Source organism: Pelodiscus sinensis, chromosome 3 (genome assembly GCF_049634645.1).
Source record: "Pelodiscus sinensis isolate JC-2024 chromosome 3, ASM4963464v1, whole genome shotgun sequence".
Lineage (NCBI taxonomy): Eukaryota > Metazoa > Chordata > Testudines > Trionychidae > Pelodiscus > Pelodiscus sinensis.
This window is the reverse complement of record NC_134713.1, coordinates 49375257-49396136: the sequence shown is the minus strand read 5'-3', so window position 1 is coordinate 49396136 and position 20880 is coordinate 49375257. Positions and strand designations below refer to the sequence as shown.

Genomic DNA, 20880 nt, shown 5'->3' with positions numbered 1-20880 from the left:
TTTTACATAAAGTTAATGTAAAATTCAAACAGAGCATAGTATTTTATATTCACCTTTCAAATATTTATATAAAAAGGAGATTTTTTTCAGACTTATAGCCATGTGAAAAACATCTTGGAAATGTTAAAATAAACCTTCACTGTCACATTCAATAACAAGTGAACACTATTATATTTATCTATACATATGCAAATCTATAAACTGCTTCTATATAACTGTGTATTTCTACCATAATATATAAATTCTATTGATTCCAATGACAAGGACAGCTCCAGTACAACCTCTGTGGACTCATCATCTATCATCTGTCTCATTCCCTTTAGAACCGCTTCCAGCAGTTCACCTACAAATGACATCTGTAACTTTTCAGCTTGCTACAAGATTTCTGAATACGTTACATCAGAAAAAAAAAGCTAGGGATAATTCAAGGGTCAGTGCAAGACTCGGCAATTTACTGAATGGGGGACACTTGATAATATGTAAACAACTCATTTATTGGACATACTGGATTTTACAATTCTCTTGTTTGAATTTGTACATTATACACAATGATAGTTTCACACTCTACTAGTGCCTATCATGCCAAATGATTTCAACATATTTTTAAGTCTTAAATTTTATTCAGACTATAACCCTGTGAATTACTGCATCCTCAAGTGATATTCACCCTGTATTGGTGGGGAGGGGGACACAGCAATTGTTTATTAGACACACCATCTCCATTCAAAGTATGGTTAAGACACCAGCATTAATGTATCTTGGTAGGTAGACTGCAACAAGATCTCTGATGATCATAATGAACTGCTTTCACTTTACACCTCCTCCAAAATATGTCAGGAATGTAACCCACATAGCTATATGAAACTTTAAGTAGCTCATCCAGAGGCCTATGGGTGAATGAGGTTCTATGGCCTGTATTGTGCAGAAGGTCGAGATGCAAGTTATGCAAAAAAAAAAAAGCCTCTAAAGGTGTGATTCTTAATGCCCCAAAATCTCTTTGCAATGGCTGGGGTAACAAGGGAGGTTTAGGACATTAGGAAACACTTCTTAACTTTCTTGATGGTTAATCACTGGAATAAGTCCTCAGTGAGGATTTATTTAGGGAGGTTGTGGACTCTCCATCATTGTTAGGGATGGTCTACATGGAGCTTTGTCCTACCATGCAGGGGACTGGATCTGATGAGCCCTCAAGGTTCCTTCCAGTCCTGTGAGTCTATGATTTTATAGGAATCGGGAGGTGTGCAAAATATCAAGAATGCTGATGTAGTCCAAATTAACTATAAATGAGAAATAGATGAATTAGGAAGGCCAGCCAAGAAATAGTTACAATAGTCCAGCTGCAAGATGACAAGTACATAAGCAAAGATTTATCCATCTGGCATAGTAAAATATCTTCAGGGTTTTTTCTTTTCTTTTTTTTAAATAGCAAATTGATAATGACATAATGATATTTTTAAGGACAGCAAAGGATAAACTGGAATACAAACAAATTCTGAACAGTTTCCTATCTTGAAGTATCCAGTTCAATTCAGAAATACTGTCTTCCAGATAATGAATCTCAGGTGCACAATACATCAGACCTATTGATCATCAGCTCTTAGTAGGAAAGTTTCATTTTTTTTCTGTATTTAATACTAAGACAAAACCTTTCTCCAACATCAAGAAATACAGTTGCTTTCCTCACCAAAAAAGAATAAAAAAAAATATACATCAAACCACAGGTATAAATCTGAAAAAAAAATCCTACTAATAATAGTTGAAGCCCTGCCTGAAATAAAACACTCTTTAAGGTAATAAACTTCACTTAAACAAACAGAACTTAAACAGATTGTTATTACTATAAAAAAAAGTGTGTGTGTCTCTGCATAGGAACTAGAAGGCTTTCCTCTCCTTTTAGGAGAAAAGAATAGATCTTGCATATTAAATATACATATATTTTGCCTTAGTGGATCTTTGCACCATGTTTTTGGTAGTGTTACGTTGAGTTCTTTTTTCAAAATGATATTAAATGATACATAGCTATGTATTTGTGAATGTGGGAGAAATTGTGCATGTGGTGGAACAGAGTTCATGGAACTCTGACAATGAAGACTGACCAGCAGTAGGAGATTTTGTGGGCAGATAGTTTCAGAATGACCTGATGGTGATCAGGATTCAACCAAACAGACTGAGGGTATGTCTACACTACAGAGTTAGTTCGAACTAACAGACGTTAGTTCGAACTAACTTTCATAGGCGCTTGTGACGGACCGGGCCGTGTCTGGGCACAGCTGAGGGCGTCCGCTCAGGGCGAACTGCTCGAATCCGGGGCTACTTACAGCCCCAGACCGGTGACCTCTCCACACAGGCCACAAACCAGTCCCACAGAGCGCTTCAGCAACCTGCCTGAAGCCTCCCGAGCAAAACCCCTCCGACATCCCAGCAATATCCGTGCCCCAGATGGCCCTCGGCCTCATACACAGGTGGGGGGTCCTAGCATCCAATCCCACCTATCCTGAACAAGTTCTGTCCGGTTCCAAGAAACCAGCCACAGATCCCTGGTCAATTTACCCTCTGGACCTTGCCCACAAATCACGCAGGGCCAATCCTTTAGAATCTATATCTAAAGGTTTATTATTACAAGAAAGAAAAGCCTGAGAGTAGGGTTATTAAAGTACAGTACGTTACATGCACCGAATCTCCCAGTTCTCGATGCAGGCTCTAGCAGAGATGTTGCAGCTGCTGGTTTAAAAGTTCTTATTGCACATCCTACGATCAGGATGGGTTCACAGGTCTTCCGGGCTCTTCAATCCCTGCAGTGCTGCCTCTGGGATGAAGTGCTGAGCTGAGAACAAAATGGCATCGACCACATGGCCTCTTTATACCCCCTTCCTGGTCTCTTCTGGCATGCAGCAGGTCACCTGGTCCTCAGCCTCTCTCTGCTGGCCGCTCTTAGGTGTCCGCCCTCATGCTTTAGGTGTGTCTTTGGGCCATCAAGTGCCATTGTTCCACAGGGCTTCACTACTCAGCCTGTCCATAGCAATGCTTAACCACATTCAGAGAAATATTCAGCTTCCACACAGATTACAGAGCTACACACACAGACATTATATACTCACATCAACAGTGTACACAGGATCAGAAAACAACAAGCTCCCATTTAATACCCCACATGGCTCCCTTTCATACCAATTTCTGGGGCCAACACACCCACCTAGGGGTGCAGCAGCGATCTGGCTGCTTCCCTCCATTTCGGTAATGTGACAGCGCTACACTAGCGCTCCGCTAGTTCGAACTTAATTCGAACTAGCGGAGCGCTTAGTTTGAACTAGGAAAACCTCATTTTACGAGGATTAAGCCTAGTTCGAACTAGCTAGTTGGAAGTAAGGGGTGTGTAGCCCCTTAATTCAAACTAGTGGGAGGCTAGCCCTCCCCAGGTTTTCCTGGTGGCCACTCTGGCCAACACCAGGGAAACTCGTCTGCCCCCCTCCTGGCCCCAGACCCCTTAAAGGGGCACGGGCTGGCTACGGTGCCCGTGCCAGGTGCAAGCCTGCCAGCACCCAGCCAGCAGATCCTGCACCTGGCACGGCTCGAGCCAGCCACCCGATGCCCCCCAGCCCTCCCCCTCTTCCCGGGACCAGGATGGCGGCTCCCGGGAGCTTGTCTCTGACCGCAATAGGCGGGCACCCACCTGGTCTAGAGCGGACATTGTGGACCTCGTCCACGATCTCCGCACTAGGCAAGGAAAGTGGCCGGCTAGGGCAGGAGAGCTGCCAGCCTGGCCACCCAGGAGCAGGTGTGCATGAAAATCAAGGGGGTCCACTGAGACCCCCGACCCTGAGCCCTGAGCTTACAATGGCCGTCCTGGGTCAGACCAAAGCGGCCAACCCTAGGGACCCTGGAGGGGATGGACCGAAGACAGTGACCAAGCCATTTGTCTCGTGCCATCCCTCTCCAGCCTTCCACAAACCTTGGGCAGGGACACCACTCCTACCCCCTGGCTAATAGCACTCCATGGACCCAACCTCCATCACATGATCTCACATCCCTTTGAACTCTGTTCTAGTTCTAGCCTTCACAGCCTCCTGCAGCAAGGAGTTCCACAGGTTGACTCTTTGCTTTCTGAAGAACAACTTTCTGTTACTAGTTTGAAGCCTGCTACCCATTCCTTTCCTTTGGTGTCCTTTAGTCCTTCTTTATGGGAACTAATGAAGAACTTTTCTGTACGCACCCTCTCCACCCAACTCCTGCTTTTAGAGACCTCTATCCTGTCCCCCCTCCGTCTCCTCTTTTCTAAGCTGAAAAGTCCCAGTCTCTTTAGCCTCTCTTTATATGGGACCTGTTCCCAACCACTGATCATTGTAGTTGCCCTCCCCTCTCCCATCCTCTCTCTTCCCCTCTCCCATCTCCTTTTCCTAGTCTCCCCCAGTTTTGTTCAATAAAGACAGATTCCATTTTTGAACACAATTGTCCTTTATTTTGTACATCAAGAAAAGGGGTTAGGGAAGGGTAAGTGGAAGGAGGTGAGGGAGGAATGGGGTATGAGCCCCCGATGGGGAGGACTGGGCTGGCTCTGCGGGCTTCTGGGGGTGGAAGCTCTCCTGCAGCCCCCCAATTGGCCCCTCTCCCCAGATGGCAGCCTGCGGCAAGTGCAGCCGGTCTGATGGCTGAGTGCTGTGATGTGCCCAGTGTGGGCACTCCGGGCACTCCAAGCCAGGACTGCTTTGCAAGCAGGGCACCCCTGAGAACTGTCTGTCCGGGGTGGGGGATCGGGACCCTTTAAGCGCAGCCCTCGACTAGCCTGAGACAGCATCTCCACGCGCTAAGTCCTCCTCTGATGCCCTGCCGGCACTGCTTCTGGCCATCCTTAAGCCCGGTTCAGGGTCCACTTAATGTGGACATGCTAGTTCGAATTAGCAAAATGCTAATTCAAACTAGTTTTTAGTTCTAGATGCGTTAGTTCGAATTAGCTTAGTTCGAATTAACTAATTCGAACTAAGTTAGATCGAATTAGCGCTGTAGTGTAGACGTACCCTGTAGTGTAGACGTAGCCACGTAAACACCAGTACGTCTAACTGGATTAATGAATAAGGTTGTAGGTAGTTTTCAGAGAGGTAGCCATGTTAGTCTGTTGCAGCAAAAACAAGAAGGAATCTGGTGGCACTTGAAAGATTAACACACTTATTAGGGTATTAGAGCACAAGTTTTTATGAGCTACAACTCACTTCTTCAGATACTGAAAAGGTAGGTACTAGAGATAGCTTTGTGAATTTATATGCTGGATATCCTCAAGCCAATCATTTTATTTATTTTAAAGGGGACCGCAAGCCAGTATAGAAATTGGCTGTTATAACTGCTAATGATGACTTGAAGGAAGGTAAACATTTAAATACTCAGAACCAAATTCACAAAGAAACTTATGTATGTTTAGCATTACCATGCTTAATTTTAGATGTCTCGAAAATCACAATGATTCACAACAATTTTGGCATGTTGGCTTTCTTTATGAGGTTTGAGAAAGTTGAGTGTTCTATAAAAGAATTCTCAAACAACAGCTTGCTAAGGGTCTTCTCCACTAAACTAGCCAGTGAGAAGTACCAAAATGAGGGGGAGCACAGTGCCTAAATCCAAGCTTCAGTGTGGCTCATCCCTCTGCATAGGATTCTCAGATTCAAACCCTCTCTTGGCATTAAGCATCTATGCCATTTTTGCAAGAAGCCAGAGGATGGGGGAGGACATTTGTTATAACTCTCTCAGTATTTATACACAATGGAATAGTTTCAAATGATTAATCTTGAGCCAGAGAGATAGAATGCCACTGTTCTCTGGCATTTATAGAACCCACCTGGAAGTTGGAAGACCAATTTCTATATCTCCTCTTCTGGTCACTATTTATTTAGGCTGCACAGTACAGAGAGTCCCCACATTAAAATATCCCATAGCTCTGTGGTTAGACCATGTCTTCAAGGAGGTGGGAAACATCTCTTTGAATCTTTTGTCTGGATCAAGTAGAAGGATAAATTGAATCCAGGTTTTCCACAGCCCAGGTGTCGTTGGTCTAAAATTCATAAGGTGGGCACTGGCACAAGCTCCTCTCCTCTGGCCATTTTTTGAATGGAGCTTGCTCAGGGGTCTGGCCTTGGAGCATGCCTAATGAATTCAGACTCTGCACAAAAGATAGCCAGGCCATGCCTATCTTGTGTGATATGTGAATCACTCAGAGACTTGGGCAGGAGATAGGCATCCAATCAATACCTAGAGTGAGGCAGCAGTACTCATACAGGGCCTTAGGCATATACAATATTCAGCAGGAATTTTGTAGAATTGCAGTGGAGCCTAAAACTGGGACTTAGGCATGTAAACAGAGACATTGGTAGCTAAGGACCTTGTGAATGTGGGCTTAAACTGTCACTCTACATGAGTTAGTGTATCATGAGCTTGGCCTCAAACTTTCTTTAAAAGGTCTTTGAGAAACTATATTTGACAGCTATATTAAAAGATATCTAATAATGCTGTAAAATATAGACAAGCAATAAAAAATAAACTGAATGCTTATTCTCAAAAATACTTTATTAACAATTTCATGTACTGCTCATTTACATATTCATCTACAAAGCTATTCCTTGTCAATGTACATAGATGTGAAGACAGGTCAAAGAGCCTCTTTAGATGAGAAATAAATTATTTCCAGATTACATGCATTTCTTCTTTTTTCCCCAATTGTTTTATATATAGAATGTTCATATGAATGCATCCCATACTTGCAATAGGACATACATACCTAGCTTTTCAACCTTCTAGGTATAAAACTCCTTGGACAGCCAAGAGCTATTGAAATGAATTTAATAAAATACTTCATATATAAATGTATTTAGCTAAAATATAGCTGCAAAAATAGTTCTGAGTCATCTAGTAACTTGTAATAATATATACCATTTCTAACATTTTAAACAGAAGGGCACTGCTAGATAATGTATGTTAAATTGCCACTTTGATTCCTCTCTTGCCAATGCACCATTATCCATCCATATCTGAACAACTGCTCAGGAATCAAATTAAATCTTTGCATGATTTTACATTGTAAATTCATTTTAGCTTCACTGGCAGATTTGTTGTAATGCCAAATACATTTGTCCTGTCTGCTGCCAAATCATTGTCTGAGTTTGCAAAGCCTATGCTCAACTTGATTGTGCTTGTCTTCTGTAAGGCAGTATATTTTGAGAACCACCCTATCTGATTAATTCCAGAATTTCAGGGAATGCGCTAAGTGTCAATGAGCCAAAACTTGTTGCTTCTGGAGAAATTTGTAAAACTGGAAAGAAGAAATGGGGGGAGTGAGGTCGCAATGTGCTTATGAGGGAGGAGGGAGTCCCTGATATATACAATGAACCTGTAGAACAATCATGTGTGCAATCCTCTTATAAAGTCATATGTTTAATTCAAATAATTATTTTCCCACATATAATTTACCTCCAATAAATAATTATTTGCCTATTTATTATTTCAAGTTACTAGAAGACTCAGAACTGTTTTAACTTACCTATGCTTCTCTATTTAGAAGTTTGAAAGACACATCTTCAAGAAAATAGTCCAATTGATATCACATAAATTTGAAATTAGATGAGAGGAGGATGCAAATTTCAATCCTGAAAAAGCCATAGGAGATTATTCAAGTTATGTAGAAATTAATGAATGCAAATGGCTCTGCTACTCTGTGCTGAGTGTGTTGGTGAGCCAGCTATGGCTTCCTAATCCTCAGAAGGTCAGAAGAAGCCAGACAGCCCTAGTTCCGCACTATTTCACAATCCATAATGGACACTGTCAATGAAGCAGCACACTGCTCACACTTGAACTATTTATGCTGGGAGAGACAGACTAGCTACAGTAGAGAAGTATGAAAAGAGAGTTCCTAGTGAAATCTGTAAGTAAAGATGATCAAAAAATTTCCAGTGGAATGTTTGCCCATCAAATCAAAGCTTCCTTTGGAAGTGTATCAATTTTTAAAATTATGAAAGAAAGAAAGAAAATATTTAGATAATGTCACGCTCTTCTACTTCAATATTTTTAATGGCATATTTAGAATTTTCATTTGAAAATGACTTCTCCTTTGAAATATGTTTCCTTTATAGTATACATTATGATATTAAATACAAAGTTAAAATAAAAAGTTAATGTCAGAAAATAATAAACTAGATCATATATAACATAATCAAGGCTCTCAGAAAGGTAAGATTCATGCTACATCCAGATCTCCAAAAATCTAAAGAGCTCAGTGGATGTAGCATTTATTTTATACCCAACATTTTATTTTAAAAAATGTGTTACCAAAGATTGAGAAAATATGAACCTACTATAGCAATTTAAGCCTTCAGTTTGGTTTCTTCACAGTCATTAATCCCATTTGGAAATGTTGTTCAATAGTGTCATCAGTTCTAATCCTAGGTTGAACAGAGAGGCCTAAAAGTTCATGTGCCTAAAGGAAAGACAAATATCGGAGCTAAAGCAATGTGCTCACGGAGTTTGTATGAAGGAGGAAAAGAAACATGTAGACAATAATACATTTGCAATATAAGTAGTTGCTTTTTCTTTGTTTGTTTTCTAGGATACATACCAAAGAGTATTAGGGATATAATTAGTGTAAAAATCAGCATCAAAGACAAACCATGTGGGTTTGTAAAGCACAGAGTCCAGAATTTAATCCTGAATTTCTTATTTAGGGTAGTGAGACCTGTGTATGGTGAAAGATATAACTTGTGTTTGAGACTTTACATTTTGCAGGAAAGGGTTTTAGAAAATTTGGTATGAAACAGGCTGCTAATTGACTTTATCTGGAATAGGTACCTGTCAGAAATATCATCTAATTGTTCTGTCATAAAATCAGTTAATATTTAAATGTAAATTTATGCATATAGGCAACGAAAATAAGTATATACATATACAATAAAAATCCTTTTCCACTTATCAACTAGAATCAGCTTTCAAATATTGTTTACACAATAAAAAATAATACATCAAGAAGCAGGGAGTAGCCTAGATATGGAAAGAGACATTTTGATGAATATTCAGTCAGGAACAATTTGTCATACTATTTCAAGGCAGAGCTCCTTTAAATTATGTAGAACATGTCTTCAACAACTATGCTTCTGACACAGAATGAATAAAGAATTGGCAGCTCATTAGCTGTGCTGCAAACGGTGTGGAAGAAACACCTCCCTGTAAGAGCCTTTACTTGTGAACTATATTGAAAACTGATCTAAATTCAAAATTATCCAGTGTGAGAGCATCCACAGTGCTGCTATATGTATCAGCAAATAAAGGTATGCATTAAACCATAATATCAAAGTTAAAATAATTGCCGAGTAATAGCTGAGTAAATCTGCATTAAGGTTATCCCAATGAAAATCACACCAGACATACTTACCTTAAAGGCCTTAGGGAATCTGTGGGATTCCAAGGTCCTCTGTGTAGATTTCCCCATCAAGTCTGGCCATTAGCACTCCTTCACTTCTAGCAGCAGAATCTAAAGGAACCAAGTTATTAAGGGTCAGTAGGTGCTGAAGACCCTTTTAGAGGCAAATGCCTTCCTTTGAGGGGATAAGCATAAAAGACAATACATTCACAGGCAGTATAATTTTTCTTGGTCAATTCTACAAGGCTGGAGGATGGAATGCTGTATTCACTTAGGCTATGTCTAGACTGCAAGCCTCTTTCGAAAGAGGCTTTTTCGAAAGTATCTTTTGAAAAAGCCTCTTTCGAAAAAGAGCGTCTAGACTGCAAGCAGTGCTTTCGAAAAAGCAAGCCGCTTTTTCGAAAGAAAGCAGCGAGTGAGTCTGGATGCTCTCTATCTAAAAAACCCTGTTGGCATTCAAGAACACCTTTTTTCGAAAGAGCACTTTCGAAAAAAGGCGATCTTCCTCGTGAAATGAGGTTTACCGCCGTCGAAAGAAAAGACGCATTCTTTCAATTTAATTTCGAAAGAACGCAGCTGCAGTCTAGACGCAGGTGATGTTTTTTCGAAAAAAGGCTACTTTTTTCGAAAAATCCCCTGAGTCTGGACACAGCCTTACATCCTGTTCCTCTCTCTATTTTTACACTCCATTAATTATTCCCTTGTCCACAAATTCCCTGCCCCAATACCATATGTCCAGGCACTATATGTTACAATACCATATGTTAAGACAGCTTTTCCACGTGGGACAATTCAACACATGGAGGGTTCCCTGAGTATGCAGAGATGGGGTGCCATTTTCTTATTATCCTCAGGATATCTTAGAGGATCTTCCAAGGAAGTGCATTTTGTTTGTCCTCTTTAGTTCCTTCAATATTGAGGCATTCCATTGTTCTTTTACATTTGTCATATCACTGATGCATTTCAGGTCACTTTTCATTACCTGACCTGTCAGGCTCTCTTACTCCATCCAGATTATTGGCCTGTCTCTCAGTGATTCCTAATCTATATTATATTTGTCAACCATCTCTATAAGCCATCTCTGAATTCCCCTTAAATTAAGCTTTTATTTTCTACTACACTTCATTTCCTAGATTCCCTCATTGGCAATTGTTCTGAAAATATTCCAGCCTCTTTCCACCTTTTCTCTATTTTTCAACTATCTGTAATGTATGTAATGTCTATATTACACTCAGTATATTTTCTTAAGGTATGCAACTCCAGCTATGTAAATAAAGTAGATGGAGTTGTCATATCTTAAGCCGAATGTGTTGCCATCTTCACAGTGGGAGGTAGATGGGAGCAAACTGCGAGGAGTACCAGTGCTGACTGGGGGCACCATCAATGTTTGAGTTGGTGAGTCTTTACTACATCCACTAAATTGAATGCCAGAAGGTCTATCTCTGGTACATAAGTATAGATGTGGCATTATAGTTTCAATTTTTACTTTGGTTTAATTTTCTACTTTTAGGAACAAATCCTGCTACTTCAAAACTTGCCTTTATGTCTCAAACTATGTTTATACTTTGAAATGTGGTCAAATTATTTATTTAAGTTGACATTTAGCTTCCAATTTTACAAGGTTGATTCTGCATATCCCCACGATGCACTTTCAGTCAGTGGAGTGCTTATTTACTAGTAAGGCTCACATGCACTCACAGAACTATGCACTGTGGGCAGCTATCCCACTTCTCCTATGGCTGTCTGGAATTCGAGTTAGGCTCCCAAAGCCTGATACGACAAAGCAAGGAAACAAACAGAGCGGTGGGACTCTGGGTTATGCAGCTATGGGGCGAGTAGCATTGTCTACGGCGCTTTTGAATGCATAAGGCCACTTTCATGGAACATTTCTTTCCCCAACCCAGAAGCACAGTGATACCAAAATGAGACTAGCCCTGATAATTAAGAAGCTGTGGTGGGGTCATACACAGAATGCATATTGTTATCTTGGCATCAGACCACTTTTCAAAGAATATATAAACCACAAGGATACTTCCCATTGCTGTTGCAAACAATAGTGAATAAGGAGGGCCAAATAACAAGAGATGGCTGGGAAAGGTGCATGATGCATGCATTGTTAGGAATTTTGGTCTCTTCAGAAAGCTGCAAGAAAGAACTTTCTTCATATACTGGAAAATTACCACTAGTGATGTTGAGATACCAATAGCTATCCATGGAGACCCAGATTACTACTTGCTCCCATGCCTCACGAAGCCATACACAGACAGCCTGGAGGAACAGTTCAACAACAGTCTGAGCAAGGGCAGAATGGTGATAGAATGTGCCTTTGGGCATTTAAAAGCACACTGATACAGTTTTACCTCAGTGAAAACAATATCCCTATTGTTGCTCCTTGCTATGTGCTTAATATTATCTGGGAAGCGGGAAACATTGTTTCTGGAAGGATATGAGGTTGAAACATAATGACTGGCAGCTCATTGTGAGCAGTCAGACACCTGAGCAATAAGAAGAGCACACTGAGGCACAAAGCATCTCCAAGAAGCTTTAAAAACCAGTTTCATTAATAACTCAACATTGATGTGACTGTTACGTGGTTATTCCTTACCAAACTGCTTCCTTTCTTGCATATACTACCCTGTAAACTATACCCCTGCTAATAACTATGCGTGGAGCGAATAAAGAGCCTCTTGCCCTCAATCCATGTATTTCTAATTAGCTAACACACACTGAAAAATAACAGAAATTAATAGGAAAGATAACCCCAGTTTAAGAGCCTGACAACAAAGCATGAAGAACAAGGAAACATTGTTTACATTTGTTCTGTGTAACAATCAAAGCTGTGTGAATGAAAACCTTCTGCTCCTTTTAATCATCACCTGGAGTAGAGTAGAAGGGATACCTGAGCCACTATTAGAGTATGTCTACACTACATGGCACTGTCAACGGAGCCATGTAGATGAGATTTATAGACATAGGAAAATGAAGTGTCGATTTAAATAATCGCTGCTTCATTTACATCAAAATGGCTGCTGCGCTGTGCTGATCAGCTGTTTGTCGGCACAGCGCAATAGTCTGGATGCTCCACAGTCGACATCAAAAGCCTTTGTCAACCACCTCTGTAAACCTCATCCCACGAGGCATAATGGGGCCGTTGACAAAGGCTTTTGATGTTGACTGTGGAGTGTCCAGACTACCACGCTGTGCCGAAAAACAGCTAATCGGCACAGTGCAGCCATTTTGATGTAAATGAAGCAGCGATTATTTAAATCGCCGCTTCATTTTCCTATGTCTACAAAGCTTATCTACATGGCTCCATCGATGGAGCCATGTAGTGTAGACATACCCTAAGATCTGTAGCACAGCTTTGTGTGCGGGGCCCTCAGTGGCCACACAAGGGAGAGAGAAGGAGCTACGAGGAGAAGCTGGGGGGAGGGGGCAAGAGCAGGTGCAGATGCAGTGCACGGTAGAAGGAGCAAGTGTGTGTTGGGTGGGGGTGGGGGCTGCTGGATTGGTCAATGGCGGTGACCAGGTGGTCAACAATGGTGTATATGCCTTGCACATGCTCCAGGCCTCCTGCGACAGCTCCTGCTTAGTTCCAGGTCGGTGTCCAACCTCTGTTCTTGACACTTTAGAGACTACTGCAGGGCATGGAGGCAGGCAATGTGTTCTCACTCAGGTCTTCCAGGGTTTGGCAGTGCCTGCAGGTTTCATAGGGTTGGGAGGCTGGTGTGGGAGATATCACTCATGCTCCACTTGCAACTGGTCCAGTTGTTCAGAACAGTAAGGTCAGTCATCCCAGGAGAAGGTGTGCATGAAGCCACTTGTCAGGTGCTTCTGGGGTCCCTTCCACTTCCTTCACCCCAGAAAATTCCAGTGTAGGTTCAGTGTCCCTTGCCTCACTGCACTTGACCGGGAGCAGATGCTGCCCAGAGAGTGCAGGTATGACTATGCGCCATTTGTGGCACTGTTGTGTGTGCCCATGACCCCATCCTCCTTATTGGTGTCTTGTAATGGGAATGTGGCCCACCACAGGGGTCAGGAGTAAGGCCGGCCTCTCCAGAAACTCTATGAGAAGGAGCGCAAGTTTCCTTTGTGGCCACTTCACGCAGCTCTTTGCTCAGGACTGGAGCTCCACGTGTACCCACATGCATAGGCTGCTGTATGATCCCCAGGCCGAGAAAGCTGATTGAGGAGCACACAGCCCCTTGCCACTTGTGTTTCTAGGAAAAGTAATGGAACTCACCTGATGGGCCTTCCCTGGCTTTGTCCGAACCCTGGGTGACATTCTGGAGGGGGCATTGGCTCCAGGGATGATCTCCTGGTTGGTGGGCATTGTGTCCATTGTGACCTCCCTTTCCTCCTCCTCTGCCTCTACTTCTTAGTCCACAGGCCTGCCCTTCGGCATGCTCACAATAGGTGGCTCCAGGCTAGAGTCAACAACAAGGGGGAGGAAGGGAGCAACCACCCTCCCAGGATGTTGTACAGCTTCTCATAATAGTGGCATGATTGGGGTAACACCCCTTCCTGGCCTTCGTGTACGCCTAATCGAGTTCTTTAATTTTCATGAACACCTGTTCATGGGCGCGCATGTTGCCCTTCTGACCCCAGCTGGTGGCCATCCAGGTGTAGACATTCACATTCCTGCATCTAATGTGGAGTTCCTAGAGGTTAGCCTCTTTTCCCCAGACCTCAATGAGATCCAGGATCTCCGCATCAAACCAGGAAGGAGCCCTCCTCATCTGCCCCTGGGTAGGGGCTTTAGAGCTGGCTGCTGGCTCGCTTGCAACTGGGGGGGGGGCCTTGGTGGGAGCTCAGGGGTCTTCCATGCTATCAGGAAAGGCAGAGCAGGGCACTGCAGTGTGGCACAGGGTGATCAGGGCCTTTCTTGTGCCACATACTGTTTCCCCTGTGACTATACTTTGAAGGCTGCAGGTGAAGGGAAACTATACAGTTCTGAGGGGTGTGGACAGAGTGGACTATTTTGCAATAACCGCAACTGCCTTGTCCACTCACACCCTACTTCAAAATAAATATTTCAAAATAGGTGTGTTATTCCTCGTGAAATGAGGGTTTATTATTCTGGTATAAGAAGTCTGTTATTTCAAAATTATTTCAAAATAATGGGCTTACTATGTGCATGTTTACCTTATTATTTTGAAATAACATTATTTATTTCAAAGTAACACTGCAATGTTGACATGACCTAAAACACCTCCTGGAGGCCAAATCCCTTTAAGTTATATAGTGCTGTGTCTACACTACTCCAAAGTCTATCCAGGAAAGTCAACTTAAGGGCTGTGCTTCTAGCAGAAGTGAAGTACAAAATTCAATTGAAAATGCCTTTTAAGATGGCAGGAATGGCATGGTAGTTTGGATGTATTAATTTTGAGATCAACCTAACACAACTAATTTCAATTTAACACTGTAGTATAGACCAGCCCTCAGTTGCAGTCACAATCCTACTGTTTCTCACTTCACAGAAGAGAAAGCCACCATCTTATTCTATTACATACTTGAAGAGTAAAATAAATCTTGCTTCCACAAGGAGTCTTACGTTCTCTAGTGCACAGATCGGAATTTGCCAGTCATTTGCATTGTGATGCCTAGCTAAATACACAAAAGTCCTTCAGTGAATGTTTTTCTATTTATGAAAGAATATGTATGATAAATCATGTACACACACATCAAAAAAGAGAAAGAAAAAGAGAAGGAATATCTGAGCGATGTTAGCACATGAGGCCAAATGAATTTGAGTCAGCAGACACAAGGACTATAACTGCTGAGTCCTGATTCATTTATTCCATTAGTTTTCCCTATCAAGTAAACTGAAGTTCAAATTATCAGCTTTAGAGTTTAATTTATTTTTTCCTACTCAAGCAATTATTCATATTTATAGAGTCCTGCCTCTTGTTGAGAGAAAAATGCTGATAGAGATACCTAAGAGAAAAGGATAAAATGTAGAGGAATATGTAATTACATTTAACAAGCTGATGCAAGACATTATTTAAAGGGTTTTAAGTCTCAGCCTGAGAAAGCCCTGGCTAGGATGATTAATTGGGATTGGTCCCGCTTTGGGCAGGGGGCTGGACTCAATGACCTCCTGAGGTCTCTTCTAAACGTATGATTCTATGTAGAAATAACTCTAATACACCATAATTGTCTCAGTTCAAACTTCTGAAATAAGACATTTTCCAAATTTGAAAAGTCAGTGAAAAAGAAACAGGAGAAATATCAGTTAAAATTTTCTTATTACTCCTTTCTCTACACTATTTTCTCATTTTTTAAAAACCATTTCTAGTAAGGTATTTGAATAGGTATTTTTAGAGCTGCTAATTGCACCTTTTCTTTAGCAAGCAAACAATTTGAAATGTTTAGAAAATTTTCAGAAAATGTCAGTTTGCCAAAAGTCTCAAAGAAATATGTCCTTTTAGAGTAATGTTTGTTTCAAAGTAAAATGGAAAAGAAATAATTTGTTAAGATAAAATAACATTATATATCTCATTTTCAGAATACAATATTAACATTTTCTATTTCAAACTTTTTAAAAACATTTTTATAATACAATATTGTCACAGTTTCCGTGCAACTGCCCTTCAGCTCTCTCAGGCTATGTCTAGACTGCAAGCTTCTTTTGGAAGAAACTTTTCTGGAAGAGATCTTCCAGAAATTTTTTTTTTTAAAGAGTGACTCTACACAGCAGAAGCGCAACGAAAAAATGATCTGCTTTTACGAAAGATAGTGTCCACATTGATTGGAGGCTATCTCGCATTTCAGTTGTGATTACTGTAGACCGAGTGGTCATCAGGGAACCTGTGCTTTTTCCTGGAGGCCTCTTTTTTTTTAAAAACACTCTCTTCCATGTCCACACACGCCTTTTTCTGAAAAAGCTTTTTTGGGAAAAGCCTTCTTCCTCGTAGAAAGAGGTTTACCATTCTTTTGACTTTCCGTTGAAAACCCCCTCCATTTTTTCAACTTTCTGTCAAAAGAACGCAATAGCAATGTGGACATAAATGTAGTTTTTCCAGAAAACAGCTATTTTTTCTGGAACAAATCTACAATGTAGGCATACCCTCACTGTGCTCCATTCCAGGTGTTCCAGTTAGACCTTAGGTCTTCAGCCATACTGTCTCTGTGAGAGACTTTTGTCCCATCCCTGTCTGGTTAGGAAATTTTAAATCTTCCCAACTGCTGGCGCTATACTGTGATATCCTCAGCTAACCTTCCTAAAAAGGCCATTGATCTTTCTCTCTCTGGGTATGTCTATACTACAACGTTAATTCGAACTAACTTAGTTCGAATTAGTTAATTCGAGCTAAGCTAATTAGAACTAACGGTTCCAGACTAAAAAACTAGTTTGAATTAGCGTTTTGCTAATTCGAACTAGCATATCTACATTAAGTGGACCCTGAACCGGGGTTAAGGATGGCCGGAAGCAGTGCCGTCAGGGCATCAGAGGAGGACTTAGAGCGTGGAGATGCTGTCTCAGGCTAGCTGAGGGCTGTGCTTAAAGGGTCCCGACCCCCACCCTGGACAGACAGTTTTCAGGGGTGCCCCGCTTGCAAAGCAGTCCCGGCTTGGATTGCCTGGACTGCCAACACTGGGCACATCACACCACTCAGACATCAGCCCGGCTGAACTTGCCGCAGGCTGCCATCTGGGGAGAGCGGGCAATTGGGGGGCTGCAGGAGAGCTTCCATCCCCAGAAGCCTGCAGAGCCAGCCCAGTCCTCCCCATCGGGGGCTCGTGCCCCATTCCTCCCTCACCTCCTTCCACTTACCCTTCCCTAGCCCCTCTTCTTGATGTACAAAATAAAGATAATGTGTTTTCCAAAATGGAATCTGTCTTTATTGAACAAAACTGGGGGAGACTGGGAAAAGGAGGTGGGAGAGGGGAAGAGAGAGGCTGGGAGAGGGGAGGGCAACTAAAATGATCAGGGGTTGGGAACAGGTCCCATATGAAGAGAGGCTAAAGAGACTGGGACTTTTCAGCTTAGAAAAGAGGTGACGGAGGGGGGACAGGATAGAGGTCTCTAAAAGTAGGAGTTGGGTGGAAAGGGTGCATACAGAAAAGTTCTTCATTAGTTCACATAAAGAAGGACTAGAGGACACCAAAGGAAAGGAATGGGTAGCAGGCTTCAAACTAGTAACAGAAAGTTGTTCTTCAGAAAGCAAAGAGTCAACCTGTGGAACTCCTTGCTGCAGGAGGCTGTGAAGGCTACAACTAGAACAGAGTTTAAAGGGAAGTGAGATCAAGTCATGGAGGCTGGGTTCATGGAGTGGTATTAGCTAGGGGGTAGGAGTGGTGTCCCTGCCCAAAGTTTGTGGAAGGCTGGAGAGGGATGGCACGAGACAAATGGCTTGGTCACTGTCTTTGGTCCATCCCCTCCAGGGTCCCTAGTGTTGGCCGCTGTTGGCAGACAGGCTACTGGGCTAGATGGACCTTTGGTCTGACCCAGGACGGCCGTTGTAAGCTCAGGGCTCAGGGTCGGGGGTCTCACTGGAGCCCCTTGATTCTCTTGCACACCTGCTCCTGGGTGGCCAGGCTGGCAGCTCTCCTGCCCTAGATGGCCACTTTCCTGTGCCTAGTGCGGAGATCGTGGACGAGGTCCATGATGTCTGCACTAGCCCAGGAGGGTGCCCTCCTCTTGCGGTCCCGGGCAAGCTCCCGGGAGCCGCCAGCCTGGTCCCGGGAAGAGGGGGAAGGCTGGGGGGCAGCGGGTGGCTGGCTCGAGCCGTGCCAGGTGCAGGATCTGCTGGCTGGGTGCTGGCAGGCTTGCACCTGGCACGGGCACCGTAACCAGCCCGTGCCCCTTTAAGCGGTCCGGGGCCAGGAGGGGGGCAGAAGAGTTTCCCTGGTGTTGCCAGAGTGGCCACCAGGGAAACCTGGGGAGGGCTAGCCTCCCTCTAGTTCGAATTAAGGGGCTACACATCCCTTAATTCGAACTAGCTTGTTCGAACTAGGCTTAATCCTCGTAAAATGAGGTTTTACTAGTTCGACCTAAGCGCTCCGTTAGTTCGAATTAAATTCGAACTAGCGGAGTGCTAGTGTAGCGCCTATGAAAGTTAGTTCGAACTAACGTCCGTTCGTTAGAACTAACTTTGTAGTGTAGACATACCCTCTGAGTGCTATGAAGAATGTGTTGCCAGACTGTAAATTATCACACAGTTTTTTCTAAGCAAGTACATTTATCCTTAAGATAAAAGATTTACATAAGGTGCATATAAAACAATAAAAAGAATCTATGTACACACTGAAAAAAGTTACTGGAAGTCACTTACAATTCAACATAGAGCTCTAGCAGGTGTCAGTAAAGGTTGGACCTCCTTCATCTGGCATCTTGCGGACCTAACCTGTCCCAAATAGGAATTTGTTCAGAGGACACTGCCCCTCCTTCCAGCTGGCTCCGCTCCATCCGTGATGCTCCGGCTCACTTCTGCCAGCTGGCTGGGGCTTTCAGGTGACAGAGACCCCCAGCTGCCACTACCCTGCTTCTGTCGGGGACAGGGCTCTGCAGCTCCTCCGTTGCTGCTGTGCTGGGTCGGGGCTCTGTGGCTGCCCCACTGCTGCCATGCCAGATCAGGGCAGCCCTGATGCTGCCAGGGTGCTGCTCAGTCCCGATGGTGGACTCCCAACCAGCTCACACACCCTGGCACTGGGGCTCTCTGGCCCAGTAACATCCGTAATTCTCTTGGACCACAGATTTCGCTGGAAATGGGCGTCTTGGATTTAGGAGGTTCAATGTGTATTTCAAACCCCATAACAGCATTTCCCCCCCTATGGTTGCAAGTTCACATATTCATAATTCTCTTTAAATTCAGTTTAAGCTCTAAAACAACTTTTTTTTTGTCTGTTGGTCTCTGTAGAACTCAATTTAATCTGAAAATGCAATCCTCCCCAGGAGGTGATTAGTAATTAATTTGCCTTAATCATCTCCAATTTTTTCACTTAATGGATGAACTTTCTCTCCATGGAGTACATACAATCCCACACCCATAAAATAACGTAAAAAGTTGCCCTATCTGCCACAATTATAACTTCTACAAGTCTAAATTCAAACAAAATGTTAGATTCTATTGAGAAAAAAAACATTCCAATGACTCAAAATATTTTTTTTTAGATTTTACTTTGTATGCAATTTACTATTTTTTGCTTTTGTTCCATTTTAAAATGGTAAAAACATCAAACTCTCAGTATGTTTCATGAAAAAGTCCATTGCTCACCTCACATGCATGAGTATGCAGAACAGTGGAGCAGGGGGCACACAAATAATACCAGGGGTTCCTCAAACTAGAATAGTTGCACTTAAAGCAGCTCAAGTGTGCCTTCTCTATCACTATTCATGCTGCCACAGCTATCTACACCTGTGCTAGTTCAATGAAAATTAGTGTGAGTATGTGTACAAGAGCACCAAAATAACATCTCTCCCAACACCCTACTGTAGCTATAGCCTATAAGTGAATTTATGTGGATACCTTCTTAAATATATTCTGATTCTTCTTTCCTCTTTCCCAGCTATTTATATAAAAATGGGATTAGTTGTTGGACATCCATTGACTTCTGCTGCTTTTACCACATCTGAAGACAGAATCTGATTTATGTCTGTTCATTTGGTTACTCTGAAAATTATGATGATGTCATAAACATCAGATTATTACTTTAGGCTGAGAATAGGCAGTAGCAGCAGATGGACTCTTGAGAAACAAAGATTCAGTTTTCATGTAAATGTTCTTAGTAATCAAGAACAGTGGAATAGAAATATAGAAAAAATAAATAATATATAAAGAGAATGGCTTGTGCACAGAATGTTTTTCAAAGTCAGCTGCTCTTAAAGCAAAGCAGAATAAAAAGACTCAAGAGAGACATTACATGATTCAATTACTGCTCTGTTCAACTAAATGTATTTTATATAAATTCTAATCTAAGTCCATCAATTAAACTATATAATATGATGCTATACATAAGTACTGTAAGTGTATTTTGAAAGAAAACAGTTCACAGCAATATCTCAAGAAAGATGTGTTGGAATTGGAAAAAGTTCAGAAAAGGACAATAAAATAACTATCAACATGGAATAGCTCCCATCTGAGGCAAGATTAATAAGATTGGGACTTTTCACCCCAAAAAGGACAGTTATTGGAGGATATAATAGAGGTCTATAAAATTATGACTACTGTGGAGAAAATAAATAAGGAAGTGTTATTTAGTCCTCATACCACAAGAACTAGGAATCACCAAATATAATTAACATGCAGCAGATTTAAAATAAATAAGAGGAAGGATTTCTTCAGACAATGAACAGTCAAACTGTGGAACTCTTCGCCGGAGGATGTTGTGAATGCCAAAGCTATAACAAGGTCAAAAAAGGACTAGACAAATTCATGAGAAGAGGTCCATTAAGGCTTTTAGGCAGGATTGACAAGGTTAGTATCAAGGTTCCCTGTAAACTGTGTGGCCACACTGCCCTTTTCTGAGCCCTGCACAGAGATTTAGAG

General features: G+C 42.2%; 1 long non-coding RNA gene across 3 annotated transcripts in view; it reads right to left on the bottom strand.

The window, feature by feature from the left end:
* The window catches only part of LOC112546443 (uncharacterized), an 89390-nt gene extending 69424 nt beyond the window's left edge, over positions 1 to 19966 (bottom strand). For 2 of the 3 annotated variants that reach the window (XR_012902268.1, XR_012902267.1), the window contains exons 1-3: positions 19861 to 19966; positions 18667 to 18738; positions 9401 to 9499 (exon numbers count right to left, since the gene is read on the bottom strand). This is a non-coding gene — a long non-coding RNA (uncharacterized LOC112546443). Of the gene's footprint in view, positions 1 to 8324; positions 8453 to 9400; positions 9500 to 18666; positions 18739 to 19860 lie in introns of those variants that run through there. The other variant, XR_003090142.2, reaches the window with a different exon arrangement.
* Between the last annotated feature and the right edge of the window lie 914 nt (positions 19967 to 20880).